This window comes from Bubalus kerabau, chromosome 16 (genome assembly GCF_029407905.1).
Source record: "Bubalus kerabau isolate K-KA32 ecotype Philippines breed swamp buffalo chromosome 16, PCC_UOA_SB_1v2, whole genome shotgun sequence".
Taxonomy (NCBI): domain Eukaryota; kingdom Metazoa; phylum Chordata; class Mammalia; order Artiodactyla; family Bovidae; genus Bubalus; species Bubalus kerabau.
In genome coordinates this window covers 9,341,357-9,363,220 of record NC_073639.1, presented here as the reverse complement: position 1 = coordinate 9,363,220, position 21,864 = coordinate 9,341,357, and the positions used below count along the sequence as shown (strand labels likewise).

The window sequence follows — 21,864 nt, the reverse complement described above, 5'->3', positions numbered from 1 at the left end:
TGGAGATGAAAACTCTCCTCCAAGTGGCCCCAAACTCATCTTTCTAGCATTATCCCAAATAGTTTCCTAAATTAACCACTTATGCCACATTAATCTTTATGCTACATTTCATATGCAAGCCCACAAACTAGAACATTATGAAGATTTTAAAAAATCTTAGTGTGAGAATGGGTAGTAGTTTTGAAACAGATGATAGATAAAAGACGTGAACTATCCATTCACAATGCTCAGCCACTTAGCCTGTCCTCTCCTTCCGTTCTATTTTCTTCTTCCAATAGCCAGTCATCTCACTTCTCGCTCTTTTCAGCTGTATTTATAGATTTTTAGAATGTGATATGGAGAGAATTAGAAAAGAGAAATGTCAGAAATGGGTGATTTCTTCTTTGATTCTGGAGAGACCTATCTTACTAAATATTACCAAGTGGGTTGCTGGGAAGGCAATCCACACACAAGAAATACCCCTAGTCCAGCCATGATGCTATTTTCTTAAAGTACACCCTTCTCTGACATCACAATTTAAAATGAATTAATACTTGAAAATGCAAAATCATTAGCAGAGGTGACATTTTTAGTTATACAAAAGTAAACAACTGCATTCATCCAAGTAGATGGATATATATATCCATATATATATATATATTGGAGAAGGCAATGGTAACCCACTCCAGTACTCTTGCCTGGAAAATCCCATGGACAGAGGAGCCTGGTAGGCTGCAGTCCATGGGTCGCTAAGAGTCGGATATGACTGAGCGACTTTACTTTCACTTTTCACTTTCATGCATTGGAGAAGGAAATGGCAACCCACTCCAGTGTTCTTGCCTGGAGAATCCCAGGGACGAGGGAGCCTGGTGGGCTGCCATCTACGGGGTTGCACAGAGTCGGACACGACTGAAGTGACTTAGTGTGTGTGTATGTATGTGTGTATATATATATATATATATATATATAGACCAATAAGCACATGTAAAGATGCTCAATATCACTAAAAAAATCATTAGGGAAATGCAAATCAAAATTTCCCCGTTAGGGAAATGCAAATCAAAACCTGAACCACACTGCACATCCATTAATATGGTTATTACTTATACACACACACACAGAAAAATAAGAGTTAGCAATGATGTGGAGAAACTGGGACCCTTGTGTGCTGTTGGTGGGAATGTAAGACAGACATAGCTACTGCGGAAAATAGAGAGATTCCTCAAAAAATTACTATATGATCCAGCAATTCCACTTTTGGATATACACCCAGAAGAACTAAAACCAGGGCTCACACAGATACTTGTCCACCCGTGTTCATAGCAGCGTTATTCACGAAAGCCGAGAGGTGGGGAAACAACCTAAGGAGCCACTGATGGATGAACGGGTGCAAACAAAGAACATCATTCAGCCTGAAGAGCAAGAAAATTCAGACATAACATAGGTACATTTTGAAGATAAGTGAAATAACTCAGTCAAAAAGGAAAAATATTGTATGATTCCACTTATATGCGGAATGAGGAGCTAGTGTTCAAAGGGCACAGAATTTCTGTTGGAAAAGATAAAAAAGTTTTGGAGATGACAGTGCTAACGGTGCAGAACACTGTGAATGTGCTTAAAGCCAACGAACTGTACACTTAAGCATGGCAAATTTTATGTTATAGGTGTTTAATCACAACAAAAACAATGCTTTAATAAAAAAGGATATGACTAAGAATACTACTATAATCACTGGGGGGAAAAAACCAATAGAGATCTAGGGATAGGAGAGAAGGTACTAGAAAACTGTAAGTTGATACGAGAGAAAAAGCTGAGACTGATATCTAAGAAAAACACGTCTACGGCCCCACTGAACTATTTACTACCTTGCAGAACGAATGTCTCTAGCCTCATTCTAGTCTTGGCATTTCATCCGGTTCTCACTTTATTTCTTAACACAAGTATAATCTTTTTTTTTAAAAAAAAAATAACCTTCAGTTGTCTAGTGTTTTTTTCTCCTTATTAGGAAAATCCCTTTGTTGAAGCTGCTCATGCAGAATGCCCTCCTCCAAGTTACTATCAGTGTCTACTTTGTTAATACAGCTTTATGCAGACTGACATTATTCTTTAAAAAAAAAAAAAAAAACTCTCTCTCAGTGATAGCTCTGAAATTAGTTAGTTAATTAACCCCTCAAAATTCATTTCTTAGAACCACATAGAAGATATACTTTAAACTATGGTGTTATTTCAATCCAGAAAAATTAGAAGAGTGTACTATATTCCACTCGTTTAACTGTTCTGTAGAGAAAAACGAATCAGATCAACTCCAATTTCAACTTGCACTTAATAAAGATACCATACTGAAAATCAGCTTTCCCTTTTCTATCCAAAAACTTTGTAATCACATGCATTTACAGGTAGATAGCTTGAAGGTAAGGATGACATGAAGTTCTCTAATCTTCTTGGATTCTGACCCTAAAGCCGGGAAAGGGGAGGAGATTTGGAATTGTAAAGAATTTGGACTGGGGAAATTAAAACTAAAATAAACAGGGCTCATTTTACTGCTTTTAAGAGGGCAAAATTATTAAAAATGAAAAACTAGTTTTACTTCATCAGAAATTATTTGTGGTAATAATAGAAATGAGCATTAAAGCAGTTTTGTACATTAAATGTTGTGTTTTACACTAGATATCAAGTTTTGGTACACACAAAGTGGTGACATTCTAATTTAACTCATTTTTAAAATCAGTAAGTAGCTGCCCTCAACTGGATAGTATGGAGCATTGCAACTCAAGCAAACACTTAAATTACGTGTCTACAATACACGTCTGTGAAAAATAGACAATATTAGTGATTGAGCAAAGTGAGTACCAATTCCCAAACTACTGTTTCATCTTTTTTCTGAGCAATCAGGTTAACAGTACTTGTAAAGCAACGTTCTAAATCAGCACGTGTGTGTGCTCAGTCGTATCCGACTCTGCAACCCCATGGACTGTACCCTGCCAGGCTCCTCTGTCCATGGGATTCTCCAGGCAATAATACTGTAGTGGGCTGCCATTTCCTTCTTCACTAAATCAGCATGGAAATGACCAAAATACAAAATCTTCAAATACAGAAGAAAACCCTAGTCAATGAAGGACTGTACACAACATGTAGGAAAACCCCAATGGCTAATATTTTAAAATGCAGCTAGTTCCATGTGTTCAAGAAAAAGAATTTTTGGTCTAAATTATGCTTTTAGAAACATTAAAGATAACCTTAATTATGAACCCCCATCCAAACTGGGATTTTTCAAAACAGACAAGCTCTTTTTAAAATGGTATCAACAAATATTACTGAAGTATCATAAGTCAGTCGAAATATTGATACTGGAGTCAAACTGCCATAGTTCAAAGCCGGGTTCCATCATTTGTTAGTGCTATGTCCTTAAATTAATGCCTCTATGCTTCAATTTCATCTCTACAGAACTTACCTCACAGGACAGTTATCAAGATTGCATCAGTTAATGTAAGCGAGACACAGAACAATGCTTTACATTAGTAAGTGCTCAACACTGCTAGCTGCCATTGCTACTAGGATAAAAAAAACCATAGAGCTTTGTAGATTACATTTCAACCTTAACAATCACCAAGAAAGCAAAGATGCAAAATCCAGCTATGATAATTTTGGACTAGAATGTTTTAAAACACAATCCTCAACAATTTTTACAAAGACTTCTTAAATTCTTTCAAAATTTTATTTAAAAATTAAGCTGGAACATTTTAGTAGTTGTGTTGTAGCATTTTAAGATTCCAGATATCACTATCCATCCAAAAAGAACTCAATATTGGGGAAGCTGTGATAGAGAGAAGATTCTCTATTCAAGATATTTTACCTGCTTATCACTCTCTGATTTTCTTTCTTCTAAACATTTGCATTAGCCACAGATTATTAAAATATAAATGCTACATGTAACAAAATACCAATGATATGGTATTTCTAAAATGTATTACACTTCCATACATTCCAATTCTCTTACAACAATGATAAGATTTACAGCAGCGTATTCTGGATTTTGACTGCTTCTTTCATTCATTATTATATAGAAGGCCTGTGATTTAACTGCTCCAGACCAAAGTCCACAGCATATGAGCAGCATCAAGATTTTCTATTTTTCATAAACTATTCTTGAATCAGCTAAAACAAATCACTTGGGAAGATACAAATTAACCTGTAAGTATTTCTAATTTTGTACCGTAAGTTTTCAAAGTCTCATATCAAAAACTTTTGACAGGGAAACTATCATTTATTAATGTCTGTGAATTTAAGCAACAAGTGACTTACTCTTTTGTATTAACAGAAAAAGAAAATTTCCAGATTCCAAAAATTATACTACCACTGAGCACCGAAGAATTGATGCTTTTGAACTGTGGTGTTGGAGAAGACTCTTGAGAGTCCCTTGGACTGCAAAAAGATCCAACCAGTCCATCCTAAAGGAGATCAGTGCTGGGTGTTCATTGGAAGGACTGATGCTGAAGCTGAAACTCCAATACTTTGGCCACCTCATGTGAAGAGTTGACTCATTGGAAAAGACCCTGATCCTGGGAGGGATTGAGGGCGGGAGGAGAAGGGGACAACAGAGGATGAGATGGCTGGATGGCATCACAGACTCGATGGACATGAGTTTGGGTAAATTCTGGCAGTTGGTGATGGACAGGGAGGCCTGGCGTGCTGCGATTCATGGGGTCGCCAAAGAGTCGGACACGACTGAGCGACTGAACTCAACTGAAAGAGGAATAAATCAGAATCAATATCCTTTTGAGATGAAAATATGGTATTATAAAGCATATTCGTTTCTTCTGGGATACAGAGTGAGGCAGATTACTCTCTGTATCTAAGTCATTATTTTTTAGTCTTTCCTAACCGTAGGTTGTTCTTGTTCAATCACTATGTCATGTTCGACACTTTGCGACTGAAACATCAGGCTCCTCTGTCCTTCACTATCTCCCAGAGTTTGCTCAAATTCATGTACACTGAGTCAGTCATGCTATCTAACCATCTTATCCTCTGCCACCCTCTTCTCCTTTTGCCTTCAATCTTTCCCAGGATAGGGTCTTTTCAAATGAGTTGGCTCTTGGCATCCAAGCCAAAGTCCTGGAGCTTCAGCTTCAGCATCAGCCCTTCCAACAAATATTCAGAGTTGATTTCCTTTAGGATTGACTGGCTTAATCTCCTTGCTGTCCAAGGGACTCTCAAAAGTCTTCTTCAGCACCACAGTTCAAAAGCATCAATTCTTTGGTGCTCAGCCTTCTTTAAGGTCCAAACTCTCAAGTCCATACATGAATACTGGAAAAACCATAGCTTCAACCATATTGACCTTTGTCAGCAAAATGATGATTCTGCTTTTTAACACGCTATCTAGGTTTCTCACAGTTTTCCTTCCAAGGAGCAAGCATCTCTTAATTTCATGTTTACCAAACTGGCATAAACGGTGACATTTGGAGTGCATTTGACTTTTTTAAATGAGTAACTGACTTTGGATTTTGTTCCCATATTTTGCCTTAGAACTTTAGTTGTTAATATCAAGATGATACTTTTCCTCACTATTTTCATTAAACGTTTAAAGAAATATTTGTGATAAAACAAAAACCCAACTCTTGGGTTGCATTAAGTATTTCAGAAATGTCTAGTATGAAGTTCTCAGTGACTATAACATACCTTGCCTCAAGATCAAGTCCAACTCTTACAGTCTGTGCTGGGTTACCCCAGCTGTTAAAACTGGTCTTACACAGCTGCTCTCCAAGAATTTAGCAGATGATTATTATAGCTACACCTTTAAGTCAACAATGACAAAAATGACATAGTAATTACAGGTATTTCAATCATGCAAAAACTTCATGTGATGATAGAATAATTTAAAAGCAACTTAATTTTCTCCCATTCACAAATAAAACTTTAGTACAAGAAAGAAGACAAAAACTTCTTTAATTTCAGCTTTTTAAGGTCCATAATTTAACTTACTTTCATGAGCAAGTTTAAGCACAAAATTTCATTAATCTTTCAGTTAAACTAAAGACATTTTATCAACCATTTATTTCTCTCATAAAAACTCTGAAAAATGCTACAGACCAGGGATTAATAAATAAGGACATAATACTATACTTCTTTAAAGTACCATAAGTAATATAGGGTTTTGTTTTTTTCTATACCTTAAAAAAATTACTGAGCTATAATGCAGAAGTTCACCAAATTGATGACTTAATACATTGTAGGAATTTATCCTATGAAAAATAAATATAAGGTATTTGACAGTGTTAACAATTTAAGAAATTAAATAGTAAGGAGGGGGAGATAATTATATTTCCTACACTGTTGAATTTTTGATGCAATTGTAAGTAAAAATCAGTTATTTTGAGTGAGGTAAACATAGTTCTATGACGTCAGTTATACAATTTACAGTAATATACTATCACAGCATCTGAGATTTAACAATATTCACTGAATAATTTATTCATTATAAATATTCACTTATCAATATTCACCTCAAATTTAAGTGCAGAATTATTTTGAGTATAGAAAATATTTTAATATCTTGAATGGGTTGACAGCTGATTCCATCAGCCCCTTTACACTGTCAAAATACATAGTCAACAAAATACATCATCTGATAACCATCAACATTAATTTTATAGCTGAAGTTAAACTAAACTGAAAGTTCAAGTTTTCATTCTTCCCAATAAATAAAACACTGTTTATCAAGAAAGATTAAAAGCAAAGAAAACGACAAAATTCGGTCCCTATAGTAATGATTATGCCTGAAACAGAAAGCTCTCAGGATGGAGGGGGGGCAGTCTAGGGATGCTAGGAGACTCTGAGATCAACAGGAGATCTAAAGGAAGTTTGCAGCTACAGAGCCTAGAAAAAAATATACGTATTATTTCAGAGTGGTACAATGACGTGAGGGAAGGATAAAACACTGACTTGAGTTCCTTCCTAGTAGGCCGTGATTTCTTTCACTTAATATCATGACAAGACTGTGAGGTAGCATTCACCTACATCTTAAGGAATTACACAAAATACAGATATTACATATGAAATCTGTTTTAGTGAGTCTGATTTTTATGAAGTACAAATGAAAAACATAAACAATAAGTTATAAGAGCAAAGAAATGACCTCCCATAGCACACTGGGCTTCTCAAAGATGGTCACAGCAACGCCCCCCATCTTTGCAATCTGTTCTGACAGCACACTGCGACACTCCCTTCCATTGAGAAGTGAGTCTGTTTCAACCAAGACAGAATGTGACTTCCTAGGATAAGCTGTAAGCAGGAGACTCCATACCCCTCTCGCTTGCTGGAATACTCACAAGGTGGCTCTGCTGTAAGCAGTCTGACTGCCCTGAGGCACAATACCATGAAGCAGCCCAAACCAACCCAGGTGAGAAGACTGCATCTGGGTAAGTCCCGAGACCACACGAGGAGGAAAAGACTCTTGGCTAGCCTCCAGCTGTTCCAGACACCTGGGATTTCATCCCCAGCTACCATCTGACCTCAACCCTAAATCGACAATGCCCAACTGAGCCCTTTCTAAATTCATAACCTACAAAAACAATGAGAAATAATAAAATAAATGTTATTTGCACAACTTTGGGGTGCCAGTTAGGTGGCAATAGATAACTGAAACATCTTACCGAACAAGGAGCTCCAAGAACACTGGTTTACTGTTGTAACACGATAAACAGTCATCCTAGTAGAACTTTCATTTCAAAATTTAATGAGAATGGAAAAGATAACACGTGAGCTAGAATGAAAATTTAAATGAGTAAGTATTTGGAGATTGGTAAAAACTTTGGTGACAAATTCCCACCTTGATAATGCCCATTAGAAATGTGGCATTTAGCAAGTCTCTGGTTATTTTAATAATAAATTTGACAAACTGTTACATACTGGAGAAGGCAATGGCACCCCACTCCAGCACTCTTGCCTGGAAAATCCCATGGACGAAGGAGCCTGGTGGGCTGCAGTCCATGGGGTTGCTTCGAGTCGGACACGACTGAGCGACTTCCCTTTCACTTTTCACTTTCATGCATTGGAGAAGGAAATGGCAACCCAGTCCAGTGTTCTTGCCTGGAGAATCCCAGGGACGGCGGAGCCTGGTGGGCTGCCGTCTATGAGGTCGCTTCGAGTCGGACACGACTGAGCAACTGCACTTTCACTTTTCACTTTCATGCATTGGAGAAGGAAATGGCAACCCACTCCACTGTTCTTGCCTGGAGAATCCCAGGGATGGCGGAGCCTGGTGGGCTGCCGTCTATGGGGTCGCACAGAGTTGGCCACGACTGAAGCGACTTAGCAGCAGCAGTTACATATTACTTTGACTTGGATTTATATCCAAACTAGTTTAATATGTGACTAAGAAAGGAAAAATCAACTCACTTTTTCTGTTTCCTACAATCACGCCTTTGTCTTCATTCTAAGCAAAATTCAAATGCCTAGAGAGGCGTGCAGGTAAAATAAAGGAGAGAAACAGGTCAGGGTTAAGGACTAGAAAGGCCACTTAAAAGGTATTTTAACTGCTGTCATGTAAACACATGAACCTAGTGAGGCCAGACAGTCTACATTTGCAAAAGAAGGTGAAGGATCAATATTTTTTATGTGAACTTTACAGATTTTCATGTATTTGCAACATATTTAAATTTGTTTTAAAAAATCACTACATAAAGATATTAATTTGCAATCTCTGCTCTGTTCTTTTCTAAGGAAACATAAAAATATAATAAAGATTAAATATAAGATTACTGATTTCTAAATGATAAAGAATAATGATTCTAAATGTTTTAATCTTCTTTTCTATAAAAGGTAACAGAGAGAAACAAGAAATAAACCAGAAAACTGAAAATTTAAGTAATAAACATTATAGATGCACCTCAGCATATTTAAATTTTTCACCCATTAGACCCTAAAACAGATGGTGGTATATTGGTAAAGTACAAACAATTCATTCCTGACAATTAAATTTATAATGTTGACATATAAAACCAACATCTATAGCTAACCAAATGAATGACTCTTGGCACTTAGTTCTTAAAGTTGACCAGTATTCTCTTCATATGTCCATTTTTCATTTGCATCTGATTTCAAAACCTAGAAATTGCCATTTAAGGCCAATCAGAAACATGGGGGGGGGGAGGCATTTTTCACTTTGAAAGTACAGCATCTTCTAAAAGCAACTGTTATTCTAAAGCCATCTTTAATAGGAGCATTAGCAAAGACCACTGAACAGAAGAACATGGTACATTTCAATGAAATATCCTTTTCTGGAACCATCCCGCCCAATCTTATACATTATTTTTATCCCTGGTGACCTATAAATATAATCATCATTCTTCTATTTATACTTCATATAATTAGAGGTTAAAGTTTACAGGCAAAGTGCTACTCTGACAGTAATTCTTATCATTAGGAGGAATCGAGTCTATGTTCTACACCAGACACATCTAGCAGCTTACACCAACACTTTAAAAAATGTGTTTGCTAAAATAGATTCTAAGGAGACACCATTTTTACTTAAATTATTCTTCCATTAGTAAAGACCACTTTACAAAATGTGTTCACTAAAATAGATTCTAAGGAGAGACCATTTTTACTTAAATTATTCTTCCATTAGTAAAGACTGCTTTTGTTTGTTTATAATAATCTAACTATGAAAAATAAAGATATTTCCATAGTATCAAGCAGTAATTCTAGAATTTCTACAAAAGTACCAAAGAGAATTTTCTCTTGCATATATTCCAGTTCCAGCTATTCAATTCAGGAACTTGCATTACTGAATACAACTAGTCCTCATGTGAGGACTCAAAGCCCCAGGATTACGAAAAGTACTTTTGGGTTTTCTTTCAAATCCCTTCCAAGTTTAACATTAACAACCAAATTAGGAAAACAAATACCTGTCAGGGAGAAAAACCACTTTACAGTTAGTACTAACAAAATTTACCATATCAAACAGCTGAACTCTATGCTAAAAGTCAAAATAACTTAGACAAAAATTAGTGGAATAGTTTCAACCCACCTAAGACAGCTGATATCTTTGAAACTAAAAATATTTTGCATAATATTTTCTAGCCTGTACTAGTCTATTAAGCTAGCCTTAGCACAATCTTTTTACATTATAATAGATCTTATGAAATATAATACTTAACACTTCATTAAGGATTTATTATCTTCCAGTTACTTTCTAAGTACTTTACAAACATTATCTCATTGAATCCTCTTAATAATACTGACAATTATTATTATTATCAGTATCATAATAGTAATTATGATACTGCTGCTGCTAAGTCACTTCAGTCGTGTCCGACTCTGTGCGACCCCATAGACGGCAGCCCACCAGGCTCGCCCATCCCTGGGATTCTCCAGGCAAGAACACTGGAGTGGGTTGCCATTTCCTTCTCCAGTGCATGAAAGTGAAAACTGAAAGTGAAGTCATGCAATCTGTCCGACTCTTTGAGACACCATGGACTGCAGCCCACCAGGCTCCTCCGTCCATGGGATTTTCCAGGCAAGAGTACTGGAGTGGAGTGCCATTGCCTTCTCCAAATTATGATACTACTATCATCCTTAACACTGTATAAAAGAGGTTAACAGTTTGCCCAAGGTCAAAGTGCCATGAAATGACAGACCTAGTACTTAAAACCTTCACAGTCTTGACTTCAGAGATCACAATCTTGTGCTCAGTTGCTGAGTCCTGTCCGACTCTTTGCAGCCCCATGGACTGTAGCCCACCAGGCTTCTCTGTCCATGGGATTTTCCAGGCAAAAACACTGGAGTGGGTTGCCATTTCCTTCTCCAGGGGATCTTCCTGATCCAGGGACTGAACCTGCATCTTTTGTATCCCCTGCACTGGCAGGCAGATTCTTTACCACTTTACTTACCAGTATTTAAAAGCATTGATGTGTTTGTTATAGATGTTATGCTATTGAGGGCACTGCCTACTGAATCACTCACGAAGCCCCATGTGAGTAATTCTTTTTATATATTATTAGGGAAGGGGGTTTGTGTGTGTGAGAGAGACCGACATACTTTCCCTTGAGAGGACTCAGCACTTTCTCCTCTTAATTTTATCATAAGGAAGCACACAGACTGTCCAAGGTTACACAAACTTTAATCTACATTAAAATCATGTAGGAGTTTGTTAAAAATACATATTCCTTGGTTAAGTAGTTCTGGAGTGTAACCCAGCAAGTTGCACTTTTAGTAAGCATTCCAGATGTTTCTGATGGGTCACACTTGAAGGAATAGTAGTCCTTATGAGTGGCCAGTTTAGTTCAGTTTAATTGCTCAGTTGTGTCTGACTCTTTGTGACCCCAAAGACCAACCTGTAACAGCTTAGTCCAACTCATCATAACCCACTCCTTACCTCTTCTCACAGCTTTGTCTTTATAGTCTACTCCGCTATTTTCCCTGGTTCTGATCGTCATGTACACTTGATTATTTTATGTGTTTATATATATATGCCACATAAAATTCCTTGTGAAAGTTAGGATACAATTTCTTTTAAACAGGGCTAATTCATTTGGCAGTTCACTACCTAAAAAGGTCCTTGGGTTCCTGCTAAGACCCTGTGCTCTCTATATGGTGCTCTTCTGCTCCAGCCAACTCAAAATGTCCTTAACGGATGAAAACTATTTTAATTTTGCAATGACTGATTAACAGCACACTCTTCTTCCACATATCATGTCCACTGGAAATGGGTGTCTATGGGTCAAACCAGCTCACAGAAATGCTGCTGAAAAATGTGGTTGCCAACATACAAAAAATTGAGAAATTATCATTGAAAAATCTGGAATTACAGTGCAACTTGAAAAACTGGAAAATAGGCAATATTAAGATCCCAAGTTTCAGTCATCCCCTTTATTTAAAGATGTTTTGGCTCCCCAGGTAGTATACTTAGGCTATTTCATTAATTTCATTCATTTAAATTACCTTTCTGGCCCCTATGCCTCAAGTCTGTGCCTCCTATAAACTGTGATGGGAGAAATGAGGTTAAAAAGATTTTTTGCAAGAAAATCATTTCAGCGTAGTCAAGGAATCACTGCTGGAAATTAGTTACAAGACAAGTGAATATTATTCTAGAAACATTTCTAATAATCATACTAACCTGATTTTCCCAAACCTTCTGACTTTTTAAAAAATCAGAGTAATCTTAACTTTATACCCTCAACCCCGGACTTGTCCCACCCCACCACCCTTTTTGAAATATAATGCCCTTATAGCAGATGCAAGCACTTGCCACAGCAATGCGCCCCCATGCCTTCCTCTCCCTACTCCCTTAAAAGCCAGTGTTAAACTGTGGCACATTTTAGAAGAAAAATGGCAATTCTTCTGGGGCTCAATAATATTGCTAAATTGAGCCAAATTTTAACTATAAGCTAATGTTTTCTCCAGATACATGTTAAAAAGTTTTAATGTCTTCATTCCATCAATAGAATTTAATATCTCTCATTCTCTAGGAAGGAGATCATTTCCCACTGTATCGAGACTGATCTGTGTTTCTTTTTCTTTTTTTTACACTACTGACCAATTAACAGTCACCAAAATATTAGCATAATTTATTTGGTAAATGTAGCTAATTTCATAATCGGAGAAAAAGATCAGAAATCTAGCTCAGTGTTCAATCACTGAGGCTAGTGTCAGCCTGTTAAAATACAGCATTAAGTGTGATTTTCAAAACATGGTAACGATCCAAAAAACAGCAAACATTACACAAAATCTAACTTTATCAGAGAACACTATTAGAGCAGTGACTAAGTTGAGAAGTTCATGAGGATTCAAGAGGACTAACTCCTCAGTATAATTTAAAACTAAAGATCAAAGTTTTATCACTTTTTAATAGTAACTAATTTGAGGAAATAACTTGATACTAAAACTAACAAAGATAAGGAAGAGAAACTAAAAAGATAAAGTTATTTGAAGACTTGAACTGTATGGTTGCTCCTTCTCTGTCACATGATCAGACTCTCCTCTAGCGGTGTGTGTGAAAGTCACTCAGTCATGTCTGACTCTTTGTTGACCCCATGGACTGTATCAGATCAGATCAGATCAGTCACTCAGTTGTGTCTGACTCTTTGCAACCCCATGAATCACAGCAAGCCAGGCCTCCCGGTCCATCACCAACTCCTGGAGTTCACTGAGACTCACGTCCATTGAGTCAGTGATGCCATCCAGCCATCTCATCCTCTGTCGTCCCCTTCTCTTCCTGCCCCCAATCCCTCCCAGCATCAGGGTCTTTTCCAATGAGTCAACTCTTTGCGTGAGGTGGCCAAAGTACTGGAGTTTCAGCTTTAGCATCATTCCTTCCAAAGAAATCCCAGGACTGATCTCCTTCAGAATGGACTGGTTGGATCTCCTTGCAGTCCAAGGGACTCTCAAGAGTCTTCTCCAACACCACAGTTCAAAAGCATCAATTCTTCGGCGCTCAGCCTTCTTCACAGTCCAACTCTCACATTCATACATGACCACAGGCAAAACCATAGCCTTGACTAGACGAAACTTTGTTGGCAAAGTAATGTCTCTGCTTTTGAATATGCTATTTAGGTTGGTCATAACTTTCCTTCCAAGGAGTAAGCGTCTTTTAATTTCATGGCTGCAGTCACCATCTGTAGTGATTTTGGAGCCCAGAAAAATAAAGTCTGACACTGTTTCCACTGTTTCCCCATCTATTTCCCATGAAGTGGTGGGACCAGATGCCATGATCTTCTTTTACTGAGTGTTGAGCTTTAAGCCAACTTTTTCACTCTCCTCTTTGACTTTCATCAAGAGGCTTTTGAGTTCCTGTTCACTTTCTGCCATAAGGGTGGTGTCATCTGCATATCTGAGGTTACTGATATTTCTCTTGGCAATCTTGATTCCAGCTTGTGCTTCTTCCAGCCCAGCGTTTCTCATGATGTACTCTGCATATAAGTTAAATAAACAGGGTGACAATATACAGCCTTGACGAACTCCTTTTCCTATTTGGAACCAGTCTGCTGTTCCATGTCCAGTTCTAACTGTTGCTTCCTCACCTGCATACAAATTTCTCAAGAGGCAGATCAGGTGGTCTGGTATTCCCATCTCTTTCAGAATTTTCCACAGTTTATTGTGATCCACACAGTCAAAGGCTTTGGCATAGTTAATAAAGCAGAAATAGATGTTTTTCTGGAACTCTCTTGCTTTTTCCATGATCCAGCGGATGTTGGCAATTTGATCTCTGGTTCCTCTGCCTTTTCTAAAACCAGCTTGAACATCAGGAAGTTCACAGTTCACATATTGCTGAAGCCTGGCTTGGAGAATTTTGAGCATTACTTTACTAGCGTGTGAGATGAGTGCAATTGTGCGGTAGTTCGAGCATTCTTTGGCATTGCCTTTCTTTGGGACTGGAATGAAAACTGACCTTTTCCAGTCCTGTGGCCACTGCTGAGTTTTCCAAATTTGCTGGCATGTTGAGTGCAGCACTTTCACAGCATCATCTTTCAGGATTTGGAATAGCTCAACTGGAATTCCATCACCTCCACTAGCTTTGTTCATAGTGATGCTTTCTAAAGCCCACTTGACTTCACATTCCAGGATGTCTGGCTCTAGGTCAGTGATCACACCATCGTGATTATCTGGGTCGTGAAGATCTTTTTTGTACAGTTCTTCTGTGTATTCTTGCCACCTCTTCTTAATATCTTCTGCTTCTGTTAGGTCCATACCATTTCTGTCCTTTATCGAGCTCATCTTTGCATAAAATGTTCCTTTGGTATCTCTGATTTTCTTGAAGAGATCCCTAGTCTTTCCCATTCTGTTGTTTTCCTCTATTTCTTTGCATTGATCACTGAAGAAGGCTTTCTTATCTCTTCTTGCTATTCTTTGGAACTCTGCATTCAGATGTTTATAACTTTCATTTTCTCCTTTGCTGTTTGCTTCTCTTCTTTTCACAGCTATTTGTAAGGCCTCCCCAGACAGCCATTTTGCTTTTTTGCATTTTTCTTCTATGGGAATGGTCTTGATCCCTGTCTCCTGTACAATGTCATGAACTGTATAGTCTGTATAGTCTAATGGACTGTATAGTCCCCGAAATTCTCCAGACCAGAATACTGGAGTGGGTAGCCTTTCCCTTCTCCAGGGGATCTTCCCAACCCAGGGATAGAACCCAGGTCTCCCTCACTGCAGGCGGATTCTTTACCACCTAGGCCACAAGGGAAGCCCGAGAATACTGGAGTGGGTAGTCTATCCCTTCTCCAGATGATCTTCCCGACCCAGGAATCGAACCAGGGTCTCCTGCATTGCAGGCAGATTCCTTACCAATGGAGCTATGAGGAGGTAAACACTGTATTTCCCGAGTTCACACTAATCTTCCAATACAAAAAGGGAAGCATCAATAGTAGCTGAAGAGAAAATACTCTTATTTTTCACTCCAAATATAATATAGAAATTAATAGTGACAGTTCAGTTCAGTCATTCAGTTGTGTCCGACTCTGCGACCCCATGGACTGCAGCACGCAAGGCCTCCCTGTCCATCACCAACTCCCAGAGATGACTCAAACTCATGTCCATTGACTTGGTGATGCTATCCAACCATCTTATTCTCTTTCGTCCCCTTCTCCTCCCGCCTTCAATCTTTCCCAGCATCAGGGTCTTTTCCAATGAGTCAGTTCTTGGCATCAGGTGGCCAAAGTATTGGAATTTCAGCTTCAGCATCATTTCTTCCAATGAACATTCAGGACTGATTTCCTTTAGGATGGACTGGTTAGATCTCCTTGCACTCGAAGGGACTTTCAAGAGTCTTCTCCAACACCACAGTTCAAAAGCATCAATTCTTCAGTGCTCAGCTTTCTTTATAGTCCAACTCTCACATCCATACATGACCACTGGAAACATGATAGCCTTGACTAGATGGACCTCTGTTGGCAAAGGAATGTCTCTGCTTTTTAATACTCTGTCTAGGTTGGTCATAACTTTCCTTCCAAGGATTAAGCATCTTTTTATTTCATGGCTGCAGTTACCATCTGCAGTGACTTTGGAGCCCCAAAAATAAAGTCTGTCACTGTTTCCCCATCTATTTGCCATGAAGTGATGGGACCAGATGCCATGATCTTAGTTTTCTGAATGTTGAGTTTTAAGCAAACTTTTTCACTCTCCTCTTTGACTTTCATCAAGAGGCTCTTTAGTTCTTCTTCACTTTCTGCCATAAGGGTGGTGTCATCTGCATATCTGAGGTTATTGATGTTTCTCCCAGCAATCTTGATTCCAGCTTGTGCTTCTTCCAGCCAAGCATTTCTCATGATGTACTCTGCATAGAAGTTAAATAAGCAGGGTGACAATATACAGCCTTGAAGTACTCCTTTTCCTATTTGGAACCAGTCTGTTGTTCCATGTCCAGTTCTAACTGTTGCTTCCTGACCTGCACACAGATTTCTCAAGAGGCAGGTCAGGTGGTCTGGTATTCCCATCTCTTTCAGAAATTTCCACAGTTTATTGTGATCCACATACTCAAAGGCTTTGGCATAGTCAATAAAGCAGATATAGATGTTTCTGGAACTCTCTTGATTTTTTGATGATCCAGTGGATGTTGGCAATTTGATCTCTGGTTCCTCTGCCTTTTCCAAAACCAGCTTGAACATCTGGAAGTTCACAGTTCATGTATTGTTGAAGCCTGGCTTGGAGAACTTCGACCATTACTTTGCTATGACTTTGGTCACAGCAAACACCGTCTTCCAACGACACAAGAAAAGACTCTACACGTGGACATCACCAGATAGATGGTCAACACCGAAATCAGACTGATTATATTCTTTGCAGCCAAAGATGGAGAATCTCTATGCAGTCAGCAAACACAAGACCGGGAGCAGACTGTGGCTCACATCATGAACTCCTTATTGCCAAATTCAGATTTAAATTGAAGAAAGTAGGGAAAACCACTAGACCATTCAGTGAAGTTGCTCAGTCGTGTCCGACTGTTTGCAACTCCATGGACCATTCAAGTATGACCTTAATCAAATCCCTTATGATTATACAGTGGAAGTGAGAAATAGACTTAAGAGACTAGATCTGATTGACAGAGTGCCTGATGAACTATGGACGGAGGTTTGTGACATTGTATAGGAGACAGGAAGCAAGACCATCCCCAAGAAAAAGAAATGCAAAACAGCAAAATGGCCGTCTGAGGAGGTCTTACAAATAGCTGTGAAAAGAAGAGACGCGAAAGGCAAAGGGGAAAAGTAAAGATATACCCATTTCAATGCAGAGTTCCAAAGAATAGCAAGGAGAGATAAAAAAAAGCCTTCCTCAGTGATCAACGCAAAGAAATAGAGGAAAACAATAGAATGGGAAGGACTAGAGATCTCTTCAAGAAAATCAGAGATACCAAGGGAACATTTCATGAAAGATGGGCTCGATAAATGACAGAAATGGTATGGACCTAACAGAAGCAGAAGATATTAAGAAGAGGTAGCAAGAACACACAGAGGAACTGTACAAAAAATATCTCCACGACCCAGATAATCACAATGGTGTGATCACTCACCTAGAGCCAGACATCCTGGAATACAAAGTCAAGTGGACCTTAGGAAGCATCACTACAAACAAAGCTAGTGGAGTGATGGAATTCCAGGTGAGCTATTTTAAATCCTAAAAGATGATGCTGTGAAAGTGCTGCACCCAATATGCCAGCAAATTTGGAAAACTCAGTAGTGGCCACAGGACTGGAAAAGGTCAGTTTTCATTCCAATCCCTAAGAAAGGCAATGCCAAAGAATAGTTTAAAGTGTTCTCTAAAGTATGTCTGAGGGAGCAATAAAAATTTAACCAAGTCTATACTTTACATTTAAGATGTTGAATTTCCTTTTTAAAAGCTATCAAAGTTAATAGCAATTTGGAGGTCAAATGTGACTCAAGGTCAGTGTTTTTTGGAGCCCACAATGCTTTTCTTTTCTAACTGAAATGTTAGTACCTTTTAGGGCAGGCACGTGTCCTGCAGTTCATAAGAACATGAACAATCCTACAGGCTCAGTCAGGACTTTGTTCACTCATTCATACCACCTGTCTAGGAACTGCAGATCATATTTCTTATTTCTTCACCCCAAGTGACTAAAAGAAATTAAGGAAGAAGAATCATCTGCTCAAATATTCTTTAGTTCAGGATGATCAGGCTATGTGCAAGAATATTACCTTCTATGTTAACAAAAGAGGAAATCTGAACAAGAAAGATAGCCTTTCAGAGGGATCATTCTTTTCTCACATCTACAGTGAGGATGCCCTGAGCAACAGTGATAGGACTTTTGTTGTTAATACACTTAACTGCAGATATTTGAGAGCTTTTCAAAAAACATACACATATTCCCAAAGCACAGTAAGTTTGGGCACATATGTATTGTCATCCCAAGGCTCACTCTCTGTTCACTTTTTGTTATCACTGTTGTTTTAAAATAGCAAAATGAATATATGATAGCTTCTGGTTAAAAAAAGAAAGGGAACACTAGGTATCTCACATATTATATGACACTGCACACAACTACTTCAAATATTAATTTCTAATTCTGAGCAAGAAATAGTGTACTAGAACACAAAGTGTAAGATAAAAAGCACCTGCTAAGTATTTAAACACATTAAAAGCAGTAATAAGGTACCATATGGCCCTCTAGTGTTCAATGAAGAAACAGATGAATTCTTAACTCTTATATATGACATTTCATAGTAAAAAAAAAATACTTTCTCTGATTTACTAAGTATACTAAACATGTTAATGTATGACTTCTACAAAAATCCAAACAGGTTTTATTTTCTGTGGCTTTATTTCTACATGCTTTCTTTTGAACTATCATTTATGTTTAGACTATCCAAAAGATTCTGAAAGAATTGTGAAATGTTTTCAAAGATTTTTCCATAAATCAGACATAAAAATAGCCCCTTTCCTCCCAAAAATTCCAATCTTAAACAGAGAAGAAACAATGCCTCTCAATTAAAACTAAACAGTATTAAATTTAAGGACATTTTCAAAGAAGAATCAAAATAATAGTGTCATGACTACAAATTAGGTAGATATTTAGAACACAACTAATCCAAATTCTCTAATAGCATTTTCTTTTCTCTGTATTCTACTTCTATAATTCATCCAACTTGGTTTTCTCTTATCATAATTTACGGATGGCAGACATTCATCACAGCAGCCGAGGCAACGACACACATAGAAACTGTCTTTCCCTGAAGACATGTCACAGATGGGACCGAGATTCAGGACAAGAGTCAGAGTAAAGCAGCAGACTCACAGGGGATTAAGACTGCGTATTTATCAGTTTGAAGAAATGAGGCACTGGGAATAGGAGAGGGGAGGAAAAGCACCGGTGACTTCCTGGGAAAGCAGTTTAGCCTTGTATTTTAAAAGACAGTCTCTGAAATTGCTTCATCTTAAATGCAAGATGAGATGCATGCTTCAGGGAGAACCAAACGTGCTGTCAAGGGGTATTCTAAGTAACTCTCTGAAGAAACCATATATTAAACAAATGTCTTAAAAACAAAGATACCATCATCCTAACTGCTAAGTCACTTCAGTCATTTCCGACTCTGCGTGACCTCATAGACGGCAGACCACAGGCTCCCCCATCCCTGGGATTCTCCAGGCAAGAACACTGGAGTGGGTTGCCATTTCCTTCTCCAATGCGTGAAAGTGAAGTCGCTCAGTTGTGTCCGACCCTTAGCAACCCCATGGACTTCAGCCCACCAGGCCCCTCTGTCCATGGGATTTTCCAGGCAAGAGTACTGGAATGGGGTGCCATTTATCATCCTAACTACTACTCCTCTAATAATGTGATAAGATGACCATAGCGAATTGCCAACGTAGCACCTGAGTCCTAGAGATGTGAAGAATTAGTTTGAAATCAGGGTGTGTGACATTTCCACCTCTGTTCTTCTTTCTCAAGATTGCTTTGACTATTCAGTGTCTCTTGTGGTTCTATACAAATTTTAGGATTGTTTGTTCTATTTCTGTGGATAATGCCATTTGAATTTTGTTAGGAACTGCACTGAATTAGTAGATTGCTTCCAATAGTTCAGACACTTTAACAATATTCTTCCAACTCATTAGCACAGAGTACCTTTGTATTTGTCTTCAATTTCTTTCATTAACATTTTGTACTTTTCAGTATTCACGTCTTTCACTTCCTTGGTTAATTTCTAGGTATTTTATTCTTTTTGATACAACTGCAAAAAATGATGGTTTTCTTCACTACTCTGATATTTCAGTATTAGCACATAAAAATGCAAGAGATTTTGTGCAGTGATCCTCTATTCTGCAATGTTACTGAATTCATTTATTCTAAACGTTTTTTTAGTCGAGTCTCAAGGGTTTTCTACATAACATGTCGTCTGAAACTAGTGGCAGTTTTAGTTTTCCTCCCCACTATATTCAGCTGCATTTTCATGAATAAACTACATAATGTCCTTCCTTGTGAGAGATGTCTTTCCATCCAGTCTTCCATTGGCGCATTATACATTATGGAAGCTATCTGAAAAAACTAAGTAGAATAACAACTGGTTTCTAGTAGATATAGTTTTTCTCCCAATAAATAATAGTAATATATGTCTGTTGTAAGAAGCTTGGGAAATTCTGAAAACTATATAAGAAAAAATAAAAATAATTCAACCACATTCAGAGATAATTTCTAACATTTGATTTAATTCTTTCTGACCTTTTCCCATGCATATATAGATTACTATATGTTTGTTTCACAGTTAGAATCATATTATATACATAGCTTTGAGTTCTATATTTTAGTAAATATATTTATAAAGTTTCCTGTTATTTAATTTCCTTTAAAAACATGATTTTTAATGACTGTATGAGTTACCGTCAATTGATTTCTATAAAGTTTCCTGTTATTTAATTTCCTTTAAAAACATGATTTTTAATGACTGTATGAGTTACCTTCAATTGATTTCTGCATCTTTGCAACATGGTTCTTAAATTCTCAGGGGACTCAATTGCTAACTGCAATATTAGTTAACTGCTAAATGTAATTGAAAACTACAATATTCTTCAATGTAACTATCTTCATATTGAATATCTGAGTCTTAAGCTAAACTTAAATGGCATGCTTATTTATAATTTATACTTTAATTTGGGTACATCTTAAGAGGTGAAATGAGAATTGCTCAAATTACAATTTATGAAATTTCAATGTTCAACATGAATCAGCACTAGAGACAAATACATCAAATTTCTACTGTTCAAAAAATAAAAGAAGCAAATGTCAACTCAAGACAACACTGACCCCAAAAGTTGCAAGATAATAACACCAAATGAACTGCATAATGTAGAGAGCAAATAATGGGTTCAAGGAATTGAATTTTCTAGTTCTAGAAAGGTGTAAAGATAGAGACAGAATTCGGCCTGGATTCTGAAAATCTGGCTAGAGTTCATTAAAGGCATGGGGAGAAATGGAGATGTAATCAAGTAGAAAGAAATTGGTAAGATTGCAAAAATCTTCAAATGTTCACCTATGGATTTGGCTTCATCAGTGGGAAACCGAGAACCAGATATTTAGATTGAGGTTACTGATCCATACAGAACTAAAAACTGATTTTTGAAAATTCACCCAGTCAGGACTTCCCTGGGGGCTCAGTGGTAAAGAGACAGCCTGCCAGTGCAGAAGACACGGGTTTGATCCCTGATCTGGGAAGATCCCAAATGCCACACAGCAACTAACTAGGCTCATGTGCCACAACTGTTGAGCCTGTGCTCCCGAGCCTGAGGCTGCAGCTACCAAGCCCGCGTGCCTTAGAGCCCACGCTCTGCAACAAGAGAAGCCACCATAGCAAAAAGCCCATGCACCACAATGAAGAGAAGCCCCTGTCACCGCAACTACAGAAAGATCCATGCATCAATGAAGACCAGCACAGCCAAAAAGAAAATTAT

The 21,864-nt window shown here is 37.9% G+C and overlaps 1 protein-coding gene across 12 annotated transcripts in view; it reads right to left on the bottom strand.

Annotated features, from left to right (window-relative positions):
- Positions 1-21,864, bottom strand: part of FBXW7 (F-box and WD repeat domain containing 7) — a 230,246-nt gene that overhangs the window by 66,034 nt on the left and 142,348 nt on the right. The window lies entirely within an intron of this gene.